Source organism: Notamacropus eugenii, chromosome 2 (assembly GCF_028372415.1).
Source record: "Notamacropus eugenii isolate mMacEug1 chromosome 2, mMacEug1.pri_v2, whole genome shotgun sequence".
NCBI classification, from domain to species: domain Eukaryota; kingdom Metazoa; phylum Chordata; class Mammalia; order Diprotodontia; family Macropodidae; genus Notamacropus; species Notamacropus eugenii.
This window is the reverse complement of record NC_092873.1, coordinates 140423100-140446924: the sequence shown is the minus strand read 5'-3', so window position 1 is coordinate 140446924 and position 23825 is coordinate 140423100. Positions and strand designations below refer to the sequence as shown.

Here is a 23825-nt window from a genome sequence, read left to right as displayed (position 1 = left end):
AAGGGATGATGTAACTGGCTCTAAACATGGTGATGGTGATTCATTTCATTGACATTTCTTTCCTGTCTTTAAAAATGTTTTGAACCAAGGCTCCATTTTGGAATGATACTGTACAACTGTTGCACATCTGCCAAATTTCTCCACTGCTTGAAGTTCGGCAAAAGTAATACAGTAGAGAGAAGAATATTTGCAGTCGTGAAGGCTGCCAAGCGGACATGTTGATTTCTATCAGAATTCTCCCTTCTTAGCTAAAAATTTCCATTCTGTATCTTGGCTGAAAGGTAACTGCCCATTTCAGCTTTCTGGTCTTGGTTTAAAGTTGGTTAGCTTTCCCAGGGACAAGTTCCCCAGTTAATACTTAATTTCCACTACTTTGCATGCAATTTGAAGAAATTTTAAGGCTGGCTCTTGGTTCTTAGTGAAGAGTCATCCCTAAATGATGGAGTTGACTTGCTTGAACATGCTGAGTTTTTACCTGAAATGCTACTTTAGAATAATGGAGTGTTCAATGCAGAGTGACTATATTAGATGTAGTTATCTGTGCTTGAAATTATGCAGATGTGGAGCTGTACATTTCAGATATTTGAGATGTTGAGTTCACATTAATCTTTTCTTTCATTTTTTTTTTTTTTTGCAGTTTCTAGCAACAAAAAACTCAGGAAATAAAGTACACAAAAAATGAGAATGCTAATTCTCCAAATGTACTTATTATTAGAATGAACACTATGCAAATTAAATATGTTAAACTACATGCTTGCCTTTAATGGGGTTTCTCTTTAAATTGTCATGCATGGACAAGTATTTCTCCCTAACATATGGATTTTATTTATTTGGTGTGAGTGATTCAAGCAAGTTAAGGATACCCCATGATACTTAAATCTGCTTTTTTCTGATTTGTATATCTAATTACTGTAAGCTTAATGGTGTACTACATTGTGAGAGAGGACAATATTTTAATGAAAATTAAAACAAAGTGAATTGGGGATCCATTTAGCTTGGACCCTGAACGCAAAATTATCATCCCTATAGACTTCAGTGTCTGATTAGAGAAATAGATGTAAATGCTCTCTTGTTTATGTTAACTACTTGGAATAAACCCCATATCTCACTATACTACCCATTTCTCTTAGTTTTTATTTTTTTAATTTTTTTTTTTATCTTCTTCATCCTTCCCTATCTAAACTACATTGTATTTGGGTTTATTTTATATATACCTATATATGTACATGATATTTCCTCCATTACAGAGTAAGTCCCTGGAGGGCAGGACAGCTTCATTTTTTTTTATTTTTTAAACGAGGGGATATGATAGAAAAAGCTAGGAATACATATGTTGTTGATTGTTAAATTAATACTTCTATGCTACAATTGAAGAAAAATTCTACCAGTAATTCATCTAGTAAAAAAAAATGCTAGGAACATAAAAGATGCTAAAACAAATAATGTTATTGCACTGATTCAGAATACATTGCTTTTGTACTGGGGCTGAACATGGTCTAGCACTAAAAATATTCTCAACTCAAAACTTGAAAAAATAATGTTAAAATCATTTTTACATGTAATTGGGAAAAAATAAAATATTACATTTTAAAAATTCTCAAATTCAAAATATTAATTGAATTTGATTTAATGCTCTTTGTTTAAGTGGGAAAGCTTTTAAAACTAAAGTTAGCAAGAGGCTAGATTCTATCCTTAGTTCTTTCATGTTTAGTTGTATTTTAGTGTTAGGAATTAGCTTGTGGTTAATAATCACCAAATTGTGGATTACCCATTTTGGAGATTTAGATGTAAAAGGGAACTTCAAGGTCATCTAGTTCAAAATCCCCATCTTACAGATGAGGTCTGTCTCCTCATAGATACCATCCAAGGAAGTAAAAACAAGTTAATAAGTAGAAGACCTGGGATCTGAACACAAGTTCTACAAATCCTTCTCTTGTCTACTGTATTATGCAGAATATATGGTTTTAACAAATTTACTGTTTTAAAAATAGTTTCAGTACCATGTATATTTTTTACCTCCCTTATATTTTGTCACCATTTTTCTCTTCTCCCTTATGTCAGTAAATCAGGTTAAACCAGTATTTAGGGGTTTGTTTGTTTGTTTTTGTTGTTGTAATATCTGTATTCTAGTGATCAAACACTAGACAGGAAGTCCACACTCTGTTCCCTGTTCTGCCATTGAGCTTTCACCATGACCCTGTAAAAATTAGTTAACCTTTGTGTGCTTTAGTGTACAAAAGCTAAATGCTATTTCTGGGCTTGCAGTATTGGTTACTCAAGACAGATTTCACAATCTGTGAGTTGTGTTAAAGGAAATCAAAAGATAGATATTCAGTCATGCTATCAATCAGTTATTAGAAATCATGAAAATATAATTTTTTTTTTAAAAAATCCATTTAATATAGTCTATATCTCAATGAATAAGGTGGTTTGCACAAAAGTATCTGATTAGGTCATTGATTCAAATTTAATGCATATAATATACAATTCTCATTCTCCAAATTTTTGCCTAGTTGCTGATAATGTAAACTTAGAAGGAATGAATACCTTGCCTCCTCAATTGAGATACCTAAATGTAATACCATAATAGATGGGCAGGGTAGGGGACATAGGGGAAATAGAAAGGCCACAGGACTGGGGTATAAACAGTCGAGGGAGTGATGAACATTATTCTCTGGGATGAGCTGAAATATTTAAAGGTTAGGGCAAATAGTCTTGGCCTTGGAGTTCATCAAAGAAGTACTAACTACCCCCTTACCTTGTGAGAAGTGTAAAGGTTCTTAGTAGCAGGTGAGGCTGACCCTCCAGGCTGAATGTAAATTTCCATATTGGGGATGATGAGAAGAGGAAGGGGATTTTTTTAAATTAAAGTAGAAATATTTTTTAAAATAGATCTATTTCAGTGTCTAGTTTAATGTAACTGGAGTTAAAGGCGAAGAGAAATAAATAATTGGGTCCCCTCTCAGTACTCCCATTTAATAGGTCCCAGAAAGTCAGGCTTAGATTATCTTAGCGATTCTCTGAAATGAGAATTTTGTCATTTCTAGAGGACTGCCAGATCTTTGGACAAGTAAAACTGATTATAAAAGGAAATATGTATAGCAAGGGAAAAATGCTCACAAATATAAATGCACTGTTTAAAAGAAATACATTGTCTTTGTTCTATCATCATGGCTTTTCTGTGCTGCCAGATCACAATAGCAGCGGTTTCCATGATCCAAACTTGTGATGTCAGAATTCAAAAGTGTTAGCAAGAAACTTAAATACTTGTACCATCTTATTTTGCTTACCATATGGATTAGTTGTAATTTTCTTGGCAAGTATAATTAACACTAATCTTCTAAGAAAATCGGGTTCTTCTTTATTCTAATGATTGTCTTCTGTGCTTTAAGAAAGGGAGAATTAACAGCTGGTACTGTAGTGCCAGAATTACAGAAGTGTCAGGGCATGGATATGGTGTTTGAATATTATTAAGAGGAGGATAATTTTTAAAGGCATGGCCACATGGATGATGTGCCTAAGATTTGCATGAATAAAGGAGAGAATCACTTAACATTAGTTTTTCACAAATTAAGTTTAGCAGCATGCTATGGAAAGAACCCTGGACAGAGGGAGGCCATGGGAAAATCTCTTCACTGCTTTGGACTTCAGTTTCCTCTGTAAAATGAGGGAGGTCAGCCATATCATCACTTAGGCCTTCTCTATCTATAACCCTAGTCACATTCGTTAGCATAGCTTATGCTATTAGACAAATATAGTAGAGCCTGGGAGTTCTATTGAGGTGTGACATAAGTGCCTATGTGGTTATTCTGAATATATAAACTTGGCTTTTAGGGGACCTGAATAGATAGGATCTGAAGACTATACCTGCTCCTGTGGAGGGGAGGAAAGTTAAGGACTACAGCTACAATCCTTAACAGACAGGACTCATGAGAGCTCCCAAGAATGGAGCTCTCTTTTCTTTAGACTTGGAGAGGACTGTCAAGCTAGAATTATATCTCTCTGACCCTGCCAAATATTGGTAGTCTAGGAGATGATAAATTCATATATATAGAGGCTTTCATAGGCCCTTAAGGGAGGGAGGGTTGCCCTTAGCTTATATTGACAAGCTTCGTTCCGTTCTGCCAAAGACCTCTTATACGAAAGACTTTAAAAAAAAAAATTGAGATTAAACCCATTTATCCAAGCAAAACAGCAGAAGGGAATTGGAGAAGTTATGTAGATTAGAATATACCAGGGAATACATGAGTGAATTAGCTTTTTAGCTGGAAGCATGATAAAATCTTAGCTCAAACCAGGAGAGAGGGCTTGTCTCACCCCCAGGGGAGTCCTCTCACCACAGTCTTCAGAAGAGGCCAAGTGGAAATCAGGTACATGCCAAGGAACTGACTTCCCTTTTTGTGTGTATCTCTCCTAACCAGTTTATCTGAATTCAGTAAGTCCCTTATGCAGATACTAGGTGTAGATATCTTTGTGGAATTTAGGAATACTTGTTGTTCAGTCATGTCCAACTCCTTGTAACCTCATTTAGAATTTTCTTGGCAAAGACACTGAACAGGTTTGCCATTTCCTTCTCCAGCTCATTTTACAGATGAGGAGAAAGAGGTGAACAGGGTTAAGTGACTTGCCCAGGGTCACACAGCTTCTAAATGTCTGAGACTGCATTTGAACTCAGGAACATGAGTCTTCCTGACTTCAGGCCCAGAGTGCTATCCACTAAGAAAAACAGCAAGATATAAAACAATGCAGGTTTCAGTGTAGGCTCATTTACATAGGATTTTGATCTGTGAGGGTCGTTAGACTTCAACTAATCTAACCCACATATTTCATAGGTGATGAATTTTCAGTTAAGCACTGGGCCAAATTTCCAGCTGATTTGGTGAGGTAAGAAATATTAGTTTAAATAACAGGCCATAAAGGGATATTTTTAATAAATGATCTAGGAAAAGAGATGCCCCAAGTAGATAATTATGTTTATTATATGAAAATAAAATAGAAAATAGTGAGGAAGCATCAAAATAAAAAATCTTAATAGTTATAAGCAGGAAATTCTAAGATCTTCAATTGCCCAAGTATATGGCATGGTTGAAGAATTCTTTCTTCTCAGGGCACACTTTGTCTACTCATGTTAAGGCCTTTATGCAAGTTATTCTATCAATCTAAAACATCCTTATCCCCTCTTTTCCATCGACTTGAATGCTGCCCATCCTGAGGGATCATCTCCAGTCCCACTGTCTTCCACTTGGCAATAGGTACTCTTGGTTTTAGGCCATAAAGTAATATAGATCATTGTTGTTTAGTGATTTTAAGTTGTGTCTGACTCTTTGTGGCCCCTTTTGGGGTTTTCTTGGCAAATATATTAGTGAAGTTAGATGAGGAAACTGAGGTAGAAAAGGTTAAGTGACTTGCCCAGAGTCACATAGCTAATAGATGTCTGAGGCTGGATTTGAACTCAGATCTTCCTGATTCCAGGTCCAGCATTCTATCCACTGTACCACCTAGCTGCCTGGCCACATAAATCATAAGGACATATATGTTTGGAGCTGGAAGTGATTGAGAAGTCATCTAATTCTACCCCCTCATATTTAGATGATGATACCCAAAAGTTTCAAATGACTTTTCCAAAGCTGTATAAGTGCTAAGTAGTAAAGTCAGTATTCTAGGTCTTCTGACTTCAAATCAGGTGCTCTGTCTAATGTAGTTACTGTTTTTAATATTCATTTGGTATTTGATACATTTATGCTGCCCTATATAATTAACTATCTTTTTATATCACTGCATATGCTTTTTCTCCTTAGCTAAATTATAAACTCCTCAAGAGCAGGGACAATGTTGAGTGCTTCTTTATACTACATCTTGCCTGAGGTCTTACATATAGGACACACTTAATAGATACTTGAATTAAGAATATGGATTTTAGCGAAATAATATCAATAAGTATTCGAGCTGGAAGGGACCTAGAGATCATATGGTACAGTAGCAGGAGTGCTAGATTTGATGCCAGAGGAATTAGGTCTGAATCTTGACTATTTGACTTACCAATTGTGTGAATTTGAGGAAATCCCTTTTCTTCTAGTGGTCTCAAGACTATGTGACCTCTACAATTTCTTCCTCTTTCAATATATGATACTAAACCCCTTCATTTTACGCATGAGGGAACTGAGACCCAGAGAAGAAAATGTGTTCTGATAACTTGGGATATTGTGAAAAATTGTCCAGTGATATGAAAAGAAAAGAAAACCAGTGGGGCTTTTATGAAATAGTAAATTTGGAACCTACTCACTTAGAAATTTGATTTTCAGGGAAGATTGGCATTGCAAAAAGTGGGAATTTGTGAGCCTTAACTTGGAGAATAGCACAGGAAAAGAGGCAGTTTCTTCTATCCCAAGCAATTCATGAAATCCACTGGGATCCCTGGGATGTCACCATACCAGAATTGTTGGCAGCATAATCTAGTAGAAAGGGCTTGGGACTAGAAGTCAGGAAACCAAGGCTCAACTGAGAGACCTAGAATTTTAGAGCTAGAAGGAACCTTAGAGATACATTGCATAGGAATCTATCTTCCTTATTTTCTTTATCATTAGTCTGCTGAGTAATCTCAAGAAGTCTTTCCATTCAGTTCAATTCAATAAATGTTAAGCGCCTACTATATTCCAGGCACTGTGCTAACTGCTGGAAATACAAAGAGGCAAAAAAGAGGGCAGTCCCTGCCCTCAAAGAGCTTACAACCTAGTGGGAGAAATAATGTCCAAACAAATATTTAATTCTTTTTGCCTTTCTGAAGCAGTTTTCTGTAAAATGAAGCTGATGCCTGCTCTGATTACAGGTAAGGTTGTGATGAGAATGATATGAGATCATGGGTATAAAGGCAAAGCAAAATGAAAAAGGCAGTACCATGGAAATGTAAATAAATGAAGACAGCTGGATGAGCCAATGGAGAGAGTCATGGGCCTGGAGTCAGAAAGACCTGAGTTCAAATCCTGAACTTACAAGCTGTGTAACCCTGGGCAAGCCACTTAACCCCTTGTCTGCCCAAGTTTCCTCAACAGTAAAATGGGAATAATTACAATATCTACTGCCCAGGGTTGTTGTCAGAATAAAAGGAGATAATATTTCTAAGTTCCTGGTGCTTTATAAAAGCTTGTCAAAATAAGTAAATAGCCATTCAAAAGGCTGTTCTTGTGGGCTCTTTTTTGAACTAGACCTGGGATTTCATCAGTATAGATGAAATTTCTAGTGAAGAAAGACCTTTCCCAAAGCAGATCTACAATTAATTGTACAATTTATGGTCTTGGAGAGTTGCCTTGGAGGCAATGAAAACTGCCTCCAGAAAAACAAAAAAAGAAAATATAAGTTCCTTGAGAGAGGGCAGGGACAGAGGGAGGGCAGGGACAGTCTCAATTTTGTATCCTTATCCTTACCACTTGGCACTTAGTGTTTGTTGATTGATTTTTCAGAAGACAATTAACATTATAGATTTTCAAAAATACATATAGTGCCATTCCTTGAGAGAGCTGATAAAGATCTTAGAAGCCAGTTAGTCAACTCAATTCCCCTACCCTCACTTCTTCCTTTTACAGATAAACAGAGGTTTCCAGAAAGATTAAATATTTTCCCTGCCAATGTCACACATTTAGTAAATGACAGAAATGGGGTCTGAACCCAGGTTTCCTGAGTCCAAAGTCAATAGAGATGTTTCCAGTGTTATTGTGCTACCTCTCAAGCTTCTATGGAAGCTTGTACTTAATATGTATATTAAATTTATCACTTTTGCTCTTTACTTAACAGTTAAACTAGAAGAAGGACAAAATGGAGATGATATTATGAGTCCCTTTTGCTTGATGTTTTTTTTCTTCCCTCCCTGCTCACTTGCCCCTTCTCCCTGTTATGGTTTTAGACTCAGATGGAGAATACTTGGGATCTTAATCAAAGTTCATATACCCTGAATATATCTTTTAGTTTCAGCATTCATCTTTGATCATCTTCTATCCATGAGATTTTTCTTTAACCTATAGGAATAAAACCCTCTTTTCCCACGAATGAATTTATTCACTCAGAAAATAATCTGCTTTGCCACACCCTCTCTGTGGTTGTCAGATCCTGTCATCATTTTATAGTTAATAAAGCTTCCTTGTGTTTACAATTTGTATCCTGCCCTAAGAGGTCACGGTGTGCCATGGAATTTATCTCCACAATATCCCCGTGAAGAGGGGAGAGAGAGCCTCCCATGTCTCAGATGCTGAAGGAATTAATTAAAGCCACACACCAAGTCAGTAGCAGAGACAACTCAGCTGTCCATGTGTAGAGGGCTTTGTGTAATATATCAATGGCCTCTTCCCTACCCCTCCAACCAAAGAAGCTTTTGGAATCTAGTCAATTTCGAAAACTATCTTTCCTGTTTTAAAGCATTTCCTCTCTTTCTATGCTCTGTAACTGATGTTAGACTTCCAACATAAGGTAAAGGCATTGATGAGTCTCTGAAAATCCAGAGGGCCCCATATAAGAGGCAGAGAATTCCATTTTGAAAAACTTGGCCTGAAATCATGATGCCTCCCATAAATAGAATGGATGCAGGGGCCACTCAGAGAAAGGTATTTGGAATTACTCTATCAGTAGAGTAACCAGACATTCCAAATGGAAACGCTTGTATATGGCTACTCTGGAAAGAATGTGGGGGCAGTGAGTAAAAGCCTCTTTCAGACTGATTGGAGGGCAAGACTAGCATGCTTTTAGTAGTATGAATTACAACATGATAAAAGAAATGTAAATAGAAATGTGGTTTTATTCATTTATTCTGTGCCCTTAGAAAATTCTAACTTATATCATAGTAATTTGTGCCCCTTGTATTATCACCCCAACACCGACTAAATCAGACACTCCTTGAAGGCAGAGACTCTGTCTTATTTGTCTTTTTAGCGCTCTCTGTCTGATGCTTTAACATAGTTTTATGCAAATAGAGTTGCTTTTAAAATGTCCGCTAAATGAACGAATGCATATTACAACTGGAACTCAGCTTACTTAAAGTTTTGCCTAAATCTTTGGGAACTGTTTTACTAAAACCAATTAAATAAAAGATTATAAATCTTTAGCACATCAATTTTGTATCTAAATGGTTGCTCCTAGAATGCTTAAAGTTTACTGGAGGATTGTTTAAATTAGTTATGAGAACAGTTTTGTGATGGCTAACATTTTGCTTTGCAGATTTTCTTCTTTTCTCCCAATGCCTACAATTTTATTTTCTTCAAACCTAAGTCAATGAGGTTTAACTGTTCAAGCACATTCACACAATAATTATTTTAACTTTATAAAACGTGTTTGCCTACCCTAGTGTTGAAGAACTTTAGTTATAAACATACTCCTGCTAAACATATTTTGAACTCCCTAGCCATCTACTTCTAAAATTTTAGGGTTTCCCCCCACCCCCACCAAAATCGCCTCTGTTTGGGTTGGGGGGGGAGTCTAAAACCAGATGAAATCAGAATTTCAGAGCTGGAAAGGGCCTTAGAGATCTGACTGCTTTATCTTGTGGATGATGAAATGAAAGGCCAGAAAAGTTAGGAGATTTACCCACAATTACACAGCTGGTTGGAGCAGTCATTCAATTTAAAGTCATCCAAATGGCAGGCCATATACCACTGGGGGGGAGGAGAATTTGTGGGGGAGGAGGTTGCTTTTTTTTGAGAATCTAAAAGTGGAATAAGAGAAGAAAACTTCTACAGAAAAATTAATTCCAAGTTCCAAACTTATTTCATCACAAACAGATATTTGGAATACAACTCATTTACAAGTTGGATGCAGACTGAATCTTGTTCATATATTCTTTGATACTGCAATCTTATCCAAATCCAGATCTGTGGTACAGATTTTAATCTATACCAGCCATCTCCTTCAGTATGATTGTTGTTTGTGTCTTCATAAATCCAAGACAGATCTATCTAAAACACAGTAGAGGCTTTTAACAGAGAAAGATGAGAAGGAATGCATGGGATACAAGCTGTGTGAATATGTGAAGGTTAGAGATCGCCTATCAAGTATGGGAAACTCTTTAATAGTGCAGTTTGGTGAGAATGAAGAATATATGAAGGGAAGTCATGTCAGATAGGAATAGAAAGGTAATTTGCGCTGAGATTGTATAAGACCTTAAAATGCCAAACTAAGAAATTGATATGTTATCTTACAGGCAGTAGAGAGTCATCGAAGATTCTTGAGCATAGGAGTGACATCATCTGACTTGTACGTTAAAAAGATAAATTTGTAAAGGAGAGGATCTTGGGGCAGGGTGAACAGAAAAGCTCTTCAAACATTTAAGCTAGATATTATTATCTTTTTGTGAAATTATGAATCTTGAGTATTATATGTCATTTCCTTAGAGACACAGTTTCCTTCAACTTTCATGTTTATTATTTTCATGGAAATTACACTAAGCATACTAACATGAGTAGGTTTAGCTTTTTGCTGTTTTTCTTCAAAGTCCTGTGATCCAGTAATTCAGTTTAGTTAGCATATTGAGAGTCACCAAGTGACTGATGCTGTACTTGATTCCGGTAACTTTGGGAAGACTTTGGATTCAGTCTCTCAACTACACATTCTATTTCAGATGTCAAACCTGAATGACTCTGGCAAAACCGTGCAGGGCTTTCATGGTTGTTTTGAAAAATTCTGTGTGAAAAGATCTGCTTAAGCATATGGCGGACTACACTTTTTTTAAATGTGTAGAATTATAGGATAAAGTTATCATGCAGACATGCTTTCTTTTCCTTGAAAGCTATAAAACAAGAGAGGACTCCGGCTGCATCTGTAAATAGACTGCTGTCTTTTTTTTTCTTTTTTGTACTTGTCAAGTATCTTTCATGCCAGTGTTCTTAATGAGATGCAGCAGCTGTTAAATGGATTATATATTCCATTCAACTAGGGGCCTCTAACTGCCACTGCCTCCAGGCTGCTCCCGTGCCTTCCGGCCAGGCTGGTTTGCTTGAGTAGCAGTTCTCTGAGTTATTTTTAGCCTAGGAGATTCTGAAGCCCAGGTCTGACTTGTCCAGCAGAGGAAGAGGACATTCTGGCATCCCCTTGGAGTCATTTCTCACTGCTGTGTGCCTTAGGGCAGTTTGGGGGCTCTTGAGTACTCCCATCAAACCTCTTAAGTACTGTCCCCCCCAACATGCACACTGGGGTGTACACATACACATACACACACACACACACACACACACACACACACACACACACACACACACACACACACACACACACACACACACACACACACACACACACACATATGCTTTGAGCTAGGCTAGGAGCTCTGTGAGCTTTGGAGAGGAGCCGGAAGGAAGCCTACATACCAGACCTGGTCAGCTGCTTCAGGCTAACCCTTTGTCTTATTCCTAAGTTATGCAGTGTGGGTTTGGCCATGCCGAAGGGCAGCATCCTGGCCATCTTCAAAGAGTTCAACTCTCTTTGTGCATGTCAAAGATCAAGCATGAAATTATAGTGAAATTTCCCAACGTCACAGCCTAATCACTTACACAGCCTGTCCAATTGGTTAATGAGGATCAAGCCTAGAATAACGGCTAATTTCTCTCCACTTTGAAAGGGAATCTTTAATTCTATGATTTTAGAAGTGAGCATTATAAGGTAGAAGACAAGTAGATATGTCTTCTGTGTTTCATATTTGCCAATGATATTAAAGGAAGTTACTCTAAATATGGTTGGAGGGACAGATGTGTGACCAGCAGGCCTTTTCCACACTACATGCAGACTGTAATACTCTGGGTTTCTGCATGAAAATTCTCCTTACTCCCACTCACTTCTACTCTTTTGATTTTTGTGGGGTTAAAAAAAAGTACAGTGATGTCCTTTTTGTTGTTGTGTTCAAAAATTAACACACACACATACACATACACAACTTAAAATACTTAAGTTAAGCTCTACTAAGCATCTCCCAAGCTTTGGTGCAAACATTAGGGGATTACACTAAGAATTCTTAAGTCTATGTGGTTTTCTATCATGAATCAAATTATACACTTTATGCCTTGAAGTACCACCCAGAGTTAAGTCTGTCTTGGCTTTTAGTGAATAAATCTGCTTACTTAGATTTTGGTAACATACTTCTGAGAATGGTTGGGTCAGCAAGTAACACTGACTGAGTATACTGCTCCCAGCTGGCCCAAGGACACCTGCGTCTATGACAGCTGCTAGGGCAGTTAGTTTATGTCCTAGGGTAGGCAAAAGTGGAGATGAGAGCTTTAGGAAGCTATCTTACATGCCAACCCCCAGATTCACAGGGAAATACTACAAAACCAGCCATTTATTTACTGCCTATCCCTGCCCTTATGTGAACCCTAAAACCAAACACTTTTATAAAATGAAAGAGTGTGAAGATACAGATTCTATCCTAGCAGAATAATATGAGGGCATGAATGAGAGCAGAAAGTTGTTTACATAGAGCAGCCTAGTCCTAGCCAAGAACTATAAGGCTACTGCTTCTAAGACACAGTGGCATCATTGCTCTGGAAGACACCATCTCTGCTTCTGTGAAGAGATGGTCTGCAGCCAACATCTTCTAAGGTTTTAAGTCATAGCTTGGGCAAGAGGCAGCTAGATGGCATAGAGTGCTGGTCCTGGAGACAGAAAAATTCATCTTCCTGAGTTCAAATCTGGTCTCACACACTTCCTAGCTCTGTGACCTTGGTCAAGTCACTTAACTCTGTTTGCTTCAGTTTCCTCTTCTGTAAAAAAGAGCTGGAGAAGGAAAAGGCAAACTACGACTCCATTATCTTTGCCAAGAAAATCCCAAATGGGGTCATGAAGAGTTGTCCATGACTGAAAAAAGACTGAACAAAAACGACAGATTTGGCAAGGTACAATCAAGCAGTTGAATGAGGATCAGTTCAAGGGGCACTGGAGAAGAGAAAAAGCCAAAGAATGAAAACTGAACATAGGCTAACAAAAGCTGTCTCAGATAGAGATTCAGATGCCTTAGATTCCAACCTTTGTTGTGATACTCAGCTAAGCTTTCTGGACCTCAGTGTAACCATCTGTGAAATGGATCAAATGATCTCTCAGGCCCTATTGCAAGATTAAAATGACTCTGCTAAACTATGCTAACTAAGCACCACCATGTGCAGCACATTATTTTACTGGCATATACCCAGGGAGTTTTATTTTTCTAAGGTAAATATTTGCTGAATACACAATCACAAATGACAGTGTTTTTATACTTGGCCCATAGTAATTAAGCACCTAAAAAACACTATCAAACTAGAAAAACTAAAACTTAACTAAACTTAAAAAAACAACTAAAACTTTCCTTGAAAATATACACTTTAAAAATAAGAACCAGAATGCCAATACTTTGGAGACTGATATTTGCCTAAGGAAACCTGGCCTACCCTGGACCCAGGCCTATCAGTGCTAAATTGGGCTGTTTACTAGAACATTAGAAGGGGGAAGAAAGTCAGAAAGTACTGGTTTTGGAATCAACACCTGGGTTCAAATCCTGCTTCTGTCAAGGCCACCTGTGTGACCTTGGGCAAGCTTCTTAGCCTGGTCTCAGTTTCCTCTTCTGTAAAATAGGGAAGTTATACAAATGACCTCCAACATCCCTTCCAACTTTAAATCTGTGTCCCTGTCCTAAGTATTGAACTCAAACACTGTGGAAGGAAAACAGATTAACCTTTAGTCAGTATTTAAAATGAGAAGTTTGTTTTGAAAACATAGACAATGGGAGTCAACTGAATGTGCCACAACTAATTTCAGATCTGCAAAGCAGGACAAAACTCATGAAGGGCGAGGCTGGAGCATGCTGGGCAGAGGCAGGATGCTCCAATGTGGTACTTGGGTGGAATACTTCCTGCACAGCTGTCTTTCCCTAGGAGATGTAGCTTATGTAGTTTGTGACAGAAGGGTAAGTGACTGTTGTCCTCTACCATTTTCATTTTTTCAACAAATATTGATTGAGGACTATTTATGTGAGGTTAATAAGGCACATATGATCCCTGCCCTCCAAGGGACTTATAAAATCCAGTAGGGGAGATATGTCTACCATTAACTGTGCAACAAAGTGGAGTGTTATAAATGCATTAGAGAGGTAAGAATCTACTCCATGCTATCACGAGTTCAGGAGAGGGAACATTCCCACCCCCCATCCCAGCCTAGAGAATATCCAGGAAGCCTGGGGCCAGAGAAAAAGCACATGATAAAAAGTCCAGTGGCCCAGTTTCTATTGTGTGACCTGAACCAAGTCACTCATATATGTTGACTTTCACTTTCCTGAGCTGGTGGCACAGTGGATAGAGTATCAGAAAACTTGAAGTCAGAAACACCTGAGTTCAAATACCACCTCAGTATTTACTAGCTTCATGATACTGATCAAGTCACTTAACCGCTTGCTGCCTTAGTTTCCTCAACTGTACAATGAGGATAATAATAGTATCTACTTCCCAAGGTTGTTGTTAGGACCAAATGAGATGATATTGGTTAAAAAAAAGTACTTAGCTTGGTGCCTGACACATAGTAGGTTCTCTATATAAATGTCTATTACTTTCTCTTCTTCCATCCCTTCATAAAATAAGGAGGTTAGGCTACGTATGCTCTGAAGCCCCATATAGTGTTAAATGTCTATGGCAAAAGACCTGGTGAAGTGTAAGTGGGTTTTTAAGCAACGATTTCAGTTGAGACACCTATATTCTCTTGTTCACACAGCTCTTCCTGCTCATTCTCACCTTCATCTAATGAGAAAAAAAATTATTCAAACAAAATTCTCTGTGTCCTTAACTGTGGCTGTATTTGTTTATATTTTGCCCTGTAGTCATTATTCTAAATGTAATTACTTGTTACTGTATTAGTGTTTTTGGTTTTGAGTTCTTTGTGGTACTTTAATGGGGAAGAAATGTCAGGGGTAACATCAACATTCCTTCCAACTCTGAGACTCCTGTGGGAAGTACAGTTAATCAGTCCCATATGCTTTACACCCTACTGTGTGCGGAGCATTGTGTCAGGCATTGTGGAAAGTTGTAAAGGAAGTAGAAAATGCGGGCTGTGCCCTGGAATAGTACAAACTAGTAGTAGGCAATTTGCTTTCAGGAAATGCCTCCTAGATTGCCCTTAGGCAGAAGACTTGATTTTTTTTCAGGTAATATTAAATTAATACCTTGATTGCCTTCCCCTCCTTCAAATAGATAATCATCTTTGTCATACACTACTTGACACTTTATACTTATTTCAGAGCTTCTTCTAGGATGTGTTATTTCAATTAGTCTAGCTACTTCCTCTACCAGTAGAGATTTCTTTTCTCTTTTTATCTTTCTCTCATATTTTTTTTCCTTCTTTCCTTTTTTTTTTTTTTTTTTTTGAGGCAGTTGGGATTAACTGATTTGCCCAGGGTCACACAGCTAGTGTCTGAGGCCAGATTTGAACTCCAGAGTTATTACTCCATCCATTGTGCCACCTAGCTACCCCACTGGTATAGATTTCAACCTCACTTTGAGTCAGGTAGATTGTTTGAAAACTGTTGTGCTGAATTCGTTCATTGAAGCCAACCTTGTGAGAAGCCTCTCTGAATTGAGCTGAACTAGCCCTGCCACAGTAAGCATACAGTTAATTGTGAGATCCATACTTAACCACATGTACAAGTGTTAGAAATTCTGAATTATTGAGATCTAAGCCTGGCTGACATGTATATACACATGTGCATGCATATATACACGTGTACAATTGCATATGCATATACAAGTACATTTATATAATATACATGTCATTATAAATCTAGCCTCATTTCTATCCCTCGAAAGTCATTACTCAGCGATGCACATATCTGTATACATATAGAATACTTAAAAGGGGTATGTATGAGTATGTGTGTGTGTGTGTGTGTGTCTCTCTCTCTCTTTCTATATATACACGTATATAAAATCATATATACATATATTCCAGATGCTATAAACACTTTGAGGGGTGAGATAACTAATAAGCTTGATATAGTGTTCCCCAATAATCTTTGTCACAGTAGCACAAAGCAATAGTTATCCTCTGATTATATACATACATATATACACATTTTTATAAATACACATTATATATTATATAGATATAGATACACACACATATATATATGTATACACACATACATAAAAGGAAGGAGAGAATGAGAGAAGGCAAGTCAGAAACAAATACAAAGATTAAACATTCTGTATAAATAGGGAATCGTAAACACAACCCCAGATGTAGATAGGTACAGACATATAGATGCACGTGTTAATATACACACCTATGGTCTCTTCTCTTGTGCCTTTCCAGTTCACATCTGTTGATTGTCACTGGGTGACTGCTAGTATATTTATAAAATTGAGCTGTTGGTATGGCAGGTGCTATATACAACTTAAATCTGTTTTTACTGATCATTGTCAAATCACATCTGCCTGTTTCTACACCTAGAGCAGTAATACACTAATTCCTAAACAGAATTTCACATTTGATGATGGGTTAATTTTAGTACCATGAAAGGCACTTAGAATAACATCCTTGAAAAATGATTTTTTTCTTGTTGCGGGGGCAAAAAGAGAACAGTTTATGCTCTTAGTTTCTACTCCTGTTTAAAGACCAATTTTTTTCTTTAGAGTAACTGAAGAATAAACACCCTCATATGTCACAGAGGCTACTCTTGAAATCCTGCTTAATAATATGTTTTCTAATAATATGCCTATAAGCCAAATAAATCTCCAAATAAAGTGAAAATATCCATTCATTCAACAAACATTTATGAGTGACTAGGATGTATAATATGCCATTCTAGCAAAAGATACAAAGGTAAATAAGATGTGGTCCCTGCCATCAAGGAACTTAAAATCTAGTAGGGCAAATAAGACGAAGCCAAAGAAATAGAAGCTACATTAAACAGTTGTGCTTACTCTTGTTCAGTCATTTGAGTCATGTCCAACTCTTCATGACACTGTTTGGGGTTTTCTTGGCAAAGATACTCGAGTGGTTTAAAATTTTCCTCTCCAGCTCATTTTAGAGATGAGAAAACTGAGGCAAACAGTATGTGAATTGCCCAGGGTCACACATCTCTTAAGTGTCTGAGGCTGAATTTGAACTCAGGTCTTTCTGACTCCAGGCCTGGCATTCTACCTCAACTATATAATGGGGATAATAATACCACATGCCTTTCAGGGTTGTGAGGATGAAATGAGCTAATCTTTGTTTTTGTGTATACCTTGGTACATAGTAAGTGCTTTATAAATGCTTATTTCCCTCTTCCTAATTAAAGAGGGCTCATACATAATAAATAATTGTGCATCCTTGTATATACTTTTATCTTCAGTCACAGCATATTCCTGATTTTCTTGTGTCTTATCTGGGACAATTTTATCAGTAAACAACTGCTACCTTACTGAATAGATCGTCTGGGTTGACTCCATATCAGTGCTTCCTTTAGAGAATTATTTGGGAGACTCCCTTCCAATACAGGAAATGGATTGATGAGTCCAGAAGTTCTCATTCCAGATCCTTCACATCTTTGAAAAGGAATCCTTTGCAGAGTACAGACCTGTATCCTTGCCAGAATGTAACCAAGACATTTATCAGGGTAGGAGGAAGAAGCCAAGAGTTTCTTGTCTGCCCAGCAGGAATCCTCTGGTTTGTCAAGGGTATGTAGGGGGAAAATGAACAATGTAATTTCCCTAAATTTAATACAGAACAGAATTCTACTAACTCTGCACGTGGAAAGGGAAGCTTTGGTTCTTTGGAATTCAGCTCAACTCACTAAGAGCCTACTATGTGTCGGGCACTATGCTAAGTGTTGGGGATACAGAGACAAAACCCAAACATTTCCTATCTCAAGCACCTTACATTTGATCAGGATGACACAAGAGACACATGGTGAAAGAAACAGAAAATATATGCAGAAAAACAATACAATGTAATTTCAGAGATGCAGGAGACAGAACATTTATGGGGGAAGGGAAGGTCAAGAAAGGCCTTCTGTGGAAAATAGCACCTGCACTGGAAGAAAACTAGGGTTTTCTGAGATGGGGGGGTGGGAGTGAAGAGGGGAAGTGAAAAGGGAATGCATTCCAAGTACAAGTTCTTTAGGACTTAGTTGCATTCCATCAGATTATTTAACTAGGGAATTTGCTAGATTTTTATTCAAACTGTTCAGAAGGGAGTGTCTTTGTGCAGGTTTGCTGTCTGTGACCTTGGGCAAGTCATTGAACTCTGGGTCTCAGTTTCCTCATCTGTAAAGTAAATATTCAATTCAACAAGCATCCATTAAATACCCGATCCATGCCAAGTACTAGGCATGCAATTCAGAGTTTACATTCTATTGAAGAAATAAAAATGTATTCATAGGAGTAATTTTTTAAAATTTTTGTTTACTTAATTTTTCATTAATAAGATAAAACAAGCATTTCCATAACATAGTATTAAAAAAATTTGCACATGAGCCTACAAATCTATTATGTACAACTTGCTAGTCCATTTAAATATTTAATAAAGTTATGATGTGAATTTTTTTTCTCCCCAAGCACTACACTAAGTATTGGGATACAGAGAAAACGCAAACATTTCTGAACTTGTACATCTTACAGACATACCTCTGCCAGAGATAGCTACTATAATTAGACACAAATATTTATATGTATATATGTGTATGTACGAATATGTAAAATCATTCCATACATACTTCTATTTGTCGGTACTTTCTCTGCATAGGAATAATTTTTTAGCAGAAGAGGTCATAAGTAGTAATTGGGTCTTCTAAAGAATCTGCCTAGTTCATTATACTTTAAAGGGTGGATATGTCTCCAGTTTTTGTTTTTTTTTGTTTTTTTTTTTTGTTTTTCTAATCATCTCCACATTAGGTAATCATAAAAAAAAAAAAAAACACCCAAGGGTTGAACACCTCTCTGATCTGTTTTACTCAAGGAGACCTAGTACAGAAATGAAGATGTGAGTGCTGTTTTGTTTAACCAAATCAAGCTGAAAAATTCTGCCCAATAGGGCTCAGCACCATGAAGTTAAAATACTTTTCCTTCAGCACCCGAAGATCCAGTCTTTAAGTCAGGAACACAGACCACTTTATCCTAGTAAACCTTGTTCATGGTGGAAGAAAAGATGTCTGTCATTATTCCCTATTTGTTTTTAGCCATGTGAGCAGTTTGAAGTGACTGCTGGATGCCAGCACACATCAAAGCCGTGGTAGGTGCCAGCAGACAGTGTCACATGACATCTGCTCAGCAGATTGGCTCTTGCCAGGACAGAATATGAGAAGCCCTCTGCTGGGAGCCGAGGTTGAAGGAAGTCAGGGGGTAATGAGGAAGGGCCTCTTCTGCTAAGAGCTTCTAATTACAAGTCAGCTGCTGTTTTAAACCAAAGAAACAGTTGAGGCATGTTGGTGACAGCAAACTAAACTTAAAAAAAGAAACAATGATTAAAATATCCACCAGTTATAAGTTTTGTTTCTAGGCAACACAATTAACTAAGGGTTTAGTGGCCCAGGGTTAACCAATGACCTATATCACCATAACACAAAATAAAACACAAAAAAAAAAAAAAGGAAGAAAGGAAAAAAACCTTTGTTTCTAAGTTGATGACAGTATCTACAGGGGCTGGAATACTGATATCCAGAATATATTTTTTCTAGGTCTTGATCATAGATTTAAAGCTGATCATCTAGTTCAGTTTTTTCATTTTACAGTTGTAGAAACTGAGATCCAGAGAGGCTAGTTGACTTTCTCAAGGTCACACAAATAGTAAAGTAGCAAAACTGGTTTTTGAAATCTGTTCTCTACAACAAGTTAGGAATGTTTTCCACAGTACCAAACTTAACTTCTATTTTGTAGATTTATATTTGTCATAGAATGTACTTAGACATCATTCATTGTCAGTCTTCAAAAGACAAAAAACAAACTTTGAGACCATCTACTTAATACTCAATTCTTACATTTTTCACATCTTATGAGTCTTCCTTGAAGGATATTTCACCTTTCTTGCCCTTTAGATTTTTTTTGGGTGGAGAAGAGATACCTTTTTTTTTTCTAAATAGTTTACCATGCCTACATAATCCTATTTTATGTATTATGTGTGTTTGTATGTATTATGTACTATCCTAATAAAGAGCCAGGGATGTTTGGGGTTCCCTCTTTCTTGTTTGTTTTTAATCTCACCTATCATCATTCCAAGATCTTGCGAATGTGTGTGACCTAGAAGTATATCAGAAAGCATGGCCTCATGTTTTGAGTGGTCAGTGGGGCAATATTCTGTGCGCATTCCACTCAGGAAATCTCAGATTCTAGTATTCTTCATACAAATCCTTAGTGATATCTAGGGTCACCATGAGCTTCTGGAACATGTTCCAGGCTTCAGTCAATCTCCCAATATTTGGTTTATTTAAGGCTTTTCAACAGATTTTAGCCTTGGGTAGATAATTTGATTTTCCAGAGATAACATGTAAGGGAGTTAGGCTACAAAGATCTGAAGGTCCCTTCCCAACCCTGAAATTCTAAGCTTTTTCTTGGCTTTTTATTAGGACTCCATAAATTATGCATTTTGGCCTGGAAACTATTTTGAGCATTAATAAAAAGGGTAAGAGGTATTTGTGTGGTTTTTAGATCTACTTGTTCTATCTACGTAGAACTTCCACAAATAGGGAGATTTAAGAATTAAGTAGAAATGAAGGCAAAGTGCCACATTGCACTGAATGACAAATAACAGCTGCTTGTTGTCTCCAGGAGTCTTTTTCTCCTTCTATTCATTTTGAATGAAGGAGGAAACGTATCAGAGGATCATAAAGTTTTAGAGCCAGAAGGGGCTCAAGTTGTCATCTGTTTCTAACCAAGAAATTGAAATCTACCGTCTTTTTGAAGACCTTGAGTGAAGGGGAGCAGTTTGTATTATTGGTAGCTAACATTTATATAGCTCTTTAAGGTTTACAAACTGTATATGAATATTGCCTCATTTTATCTTCACATCAACTCTTGGAGATAGGTGCCATTACTGTTACCATTTTACAGATGAGGAAACTGAGGCAGAGTTTAAGTGACTAGCCTCACACCACCATATTGATCCTTTTCTTCTTTCTTTGATTTTACTGGGGTCTAGGTCAAAGAATATACAAAGTCTGGTAACTTTCTAAGGATGGTTCTAAATTGCTTACCAGAATGTCTGGACCAATTCAAAGCTCCACTAATAGTTATTTTTCCCCTAGCCCCTCCAACTTTTGTCATTTTCCTTTTTTGTCATCTTTACCTTTCTGATAGATATGAGGTAGAACTTTAAAGTTGCTTTAATTTTCATTTCTTTTACTATTAGTGATTTAAGGCATTTTTACATGATTTTTGATATTTGGGATTTCTTCCTTTGAAAACTTCCTGATGATATTCTTTGACTATTTTATCTACTGGAGAATGGCTCTTAATCTTATAAATTGGAATCAGTATCTTATATATCTTGAAAATTAGACCTTTGTAAGAGAAATTTTTTGCAAAGATATTTTTCTCCGTCACCTGTTTTGTCTTCTAATTTTTATTATATTATATGTTTACCCAAAACCTTTTTAAGTCTATATAATCAAAATTGCTCATTTTTATCTTGTGTAATCTTTTCTGTAACTTCTTTAGTTATGGACTCTTCCTCTAGCCATAGATCTAAAGGGTAATTTCCTTACTCCTTTCATTTGTTTATGACTTGACCTTTCGTATTTAGGTAGTGTATTCATAATGTAGCTTATCTTGTATGATCTAAGGTATTGGTTAGGGAAACGAGGTGGATAAAGTGCCTGGTCTAGAGTCAGGAAGACTCCTCTTCCTGAGTACAAATCCTGCTTCAGCCTCTTACTAGCTGTGTGGCCCTAGGCAAGTCACTTAACCCTGGCTGCCTCAGCTCCTCATCTATAAAATGAGTCGGAGAAGGAAATAGTAAATCATTACAGTATCTTTGACAAGAAAACCCCAAATGGGGCTATGAAGAAATGACTGGACAACAACAAAAAAGCATTTGTGTAAACTTAATTCCTTTCAGACTGCTGTTCAGTTTTCCCAGCAGTTTTTATCAAAGAGTGATATCTTTCCTGAGTAATTTGGATTTACGAAAAGTTATACCACTGTGTTGATTTGATTTAATATACTGTATACCTAATCTGTTCCTCTTATCTCCCTTTAATAAAACCATTACCATATTGTTATAATCATTGCATCTTTATAGTCAGGCAGCTAGGTAGTGCAGTGGATAGAGCACCAGTGCAGGAGTCAGGAGGACCTGAGTTCAAATATCACCTCAGATACTTGACACTCACTAGCTGTGTGACCTTGGGCGAGTCACTTAAGCCCAATTGCCTCATCCTGGGTCATCTCCAGTCATCCTGATAAATATCTGGTAACTGGATTCAGATGGCTCTAGAGGACAAGTGAAGCTGGTGACCTGCACAGCCCTCCCTCAAAACAAAGTCAAGTGCAAGTCATGCCATTATTTCTCTGATGGCGTGGTCTTCTTCAGCAATGAAGGACAAACACAGACACACATCTTTGTAGTCCAGTTTGAGTTCAAGTATTGATAGACCTCCTTCCTTTCTACTTTTTTTCATTATAACACTTGAGATTCTTGAAAAGTGAGAAAAACAAGTTATACATAATAAAACTCTGCTGTTTTATGGGCAGTTTCCTTTTTCTCTTCTACCATATATATGGAAATATGCATTTTAAATGGTGTTTGTTAAGGTCAGAATGACACAATTTTTAAAATAAAATTAAAATGTCAGTAAAAATAAATAAAAGAAGAGGGTTGGACTAAATGGCCTTCGTGGTGCTGTGGTTCCTTCTCAATCTAAATATATGGTGCTATCACTAAATGTTCTCTGACATACTTTCCAGCTCTGCATCTGTGAAGTCTTTAAATTACTGTTATTGCTGGGAAATTCACTTCCCCCTTGTTAGCTTCACTTTTCTCCTTTGTAAATTGAGGAAATGAGACTAGGTAACCAAAAAGCCTAATCCAGCTCTAAATCCTATGAATGTAAGTCCTTCAAATATATATTCTCTTTTGGTACCTTTTTCTGGAGTTTCTCAAAGGAGTACTATTTTGAGGAATTGTCATGGTGAACTTGGTGGCAGGTACATTTTTCAACCTCATTTCAGACACAAAACCTAGGGGACAGAGGAAAATACATGATGTAATAATAGATACAGAGATATCCTTGAAGTTAGAAAAACCTGGATTCAAGTCCTACCACTGACCCATACTGGTTTTTGTGACCCTGGACTTGACCTCTCAGTGTCCTAGGCAACTCCAAGGCAGAGAAGGGTCCAACCTGCATTAATAGAGAGAATTTTCACTCGAGAATTTCCTGTACTAACGAAGTCACAGGTCTAGTACCCAGGGTCACACAGTAAGTGAGATCAAATTTGTCAGACTTGGTGCTCTATCCACTTCACTACCTAGTTACCTCTTAGTTCCTATAGTAATCCTTATCTGTCTGTAAGCTATATGTTGCCTTAATCTTTTCCTTCTGATCCTCATTCATTTATACCTCTCTGTGCTTGGTGTTCTATGGTATAACTTGATTTAAAGGATGATCACATTAATCATACTGTTAAATACTATGTAACATACTTTTTAAACATGTGGCCAATTCATATGATTTAATGGGAGGAATGTCTTTGGCTTTCAGGAATCTCCCCCCCACCCACAACCCCACATGTACACAGACTATTTTTTTTCTTTCCAGTTATTTTAGGAACTTATTGGATTCATTGTTAACAATAATGGATGATATTCCAACTGTGAATATGCTGTACCAGATGTGTTTCCTGAAGCAAGTCTAGTTGATTAAA

At 37.1% G+C, this 23825-nt stretch overlaps 1 long non-coding RNA gene across 3 annotated transcripts in view; it reads left to right on the top strand.

Annotated features, from left to right (window-relative positions):
- Positions 1-23825, top strand: part of LOC140526402 (uncharacterized) — a 98923-nt gene that overhangs the window by 28824 nt on the left and 46274 nt on the right. Inside the window, exon 1 of one of the 3 annotated variants that reach the window (XR_011974357.1) lies at positions 1-23825. This exon is cut by the window's left edge and continues 12559 nt beyond it. The exons of the other annotated variants lie outside the window; for them this stretch is intronic. This is a non-coding gene — a long non-coding RNA (uncharacterized lncRNA). 3 annotated transcript variants of the gene reach the window in all.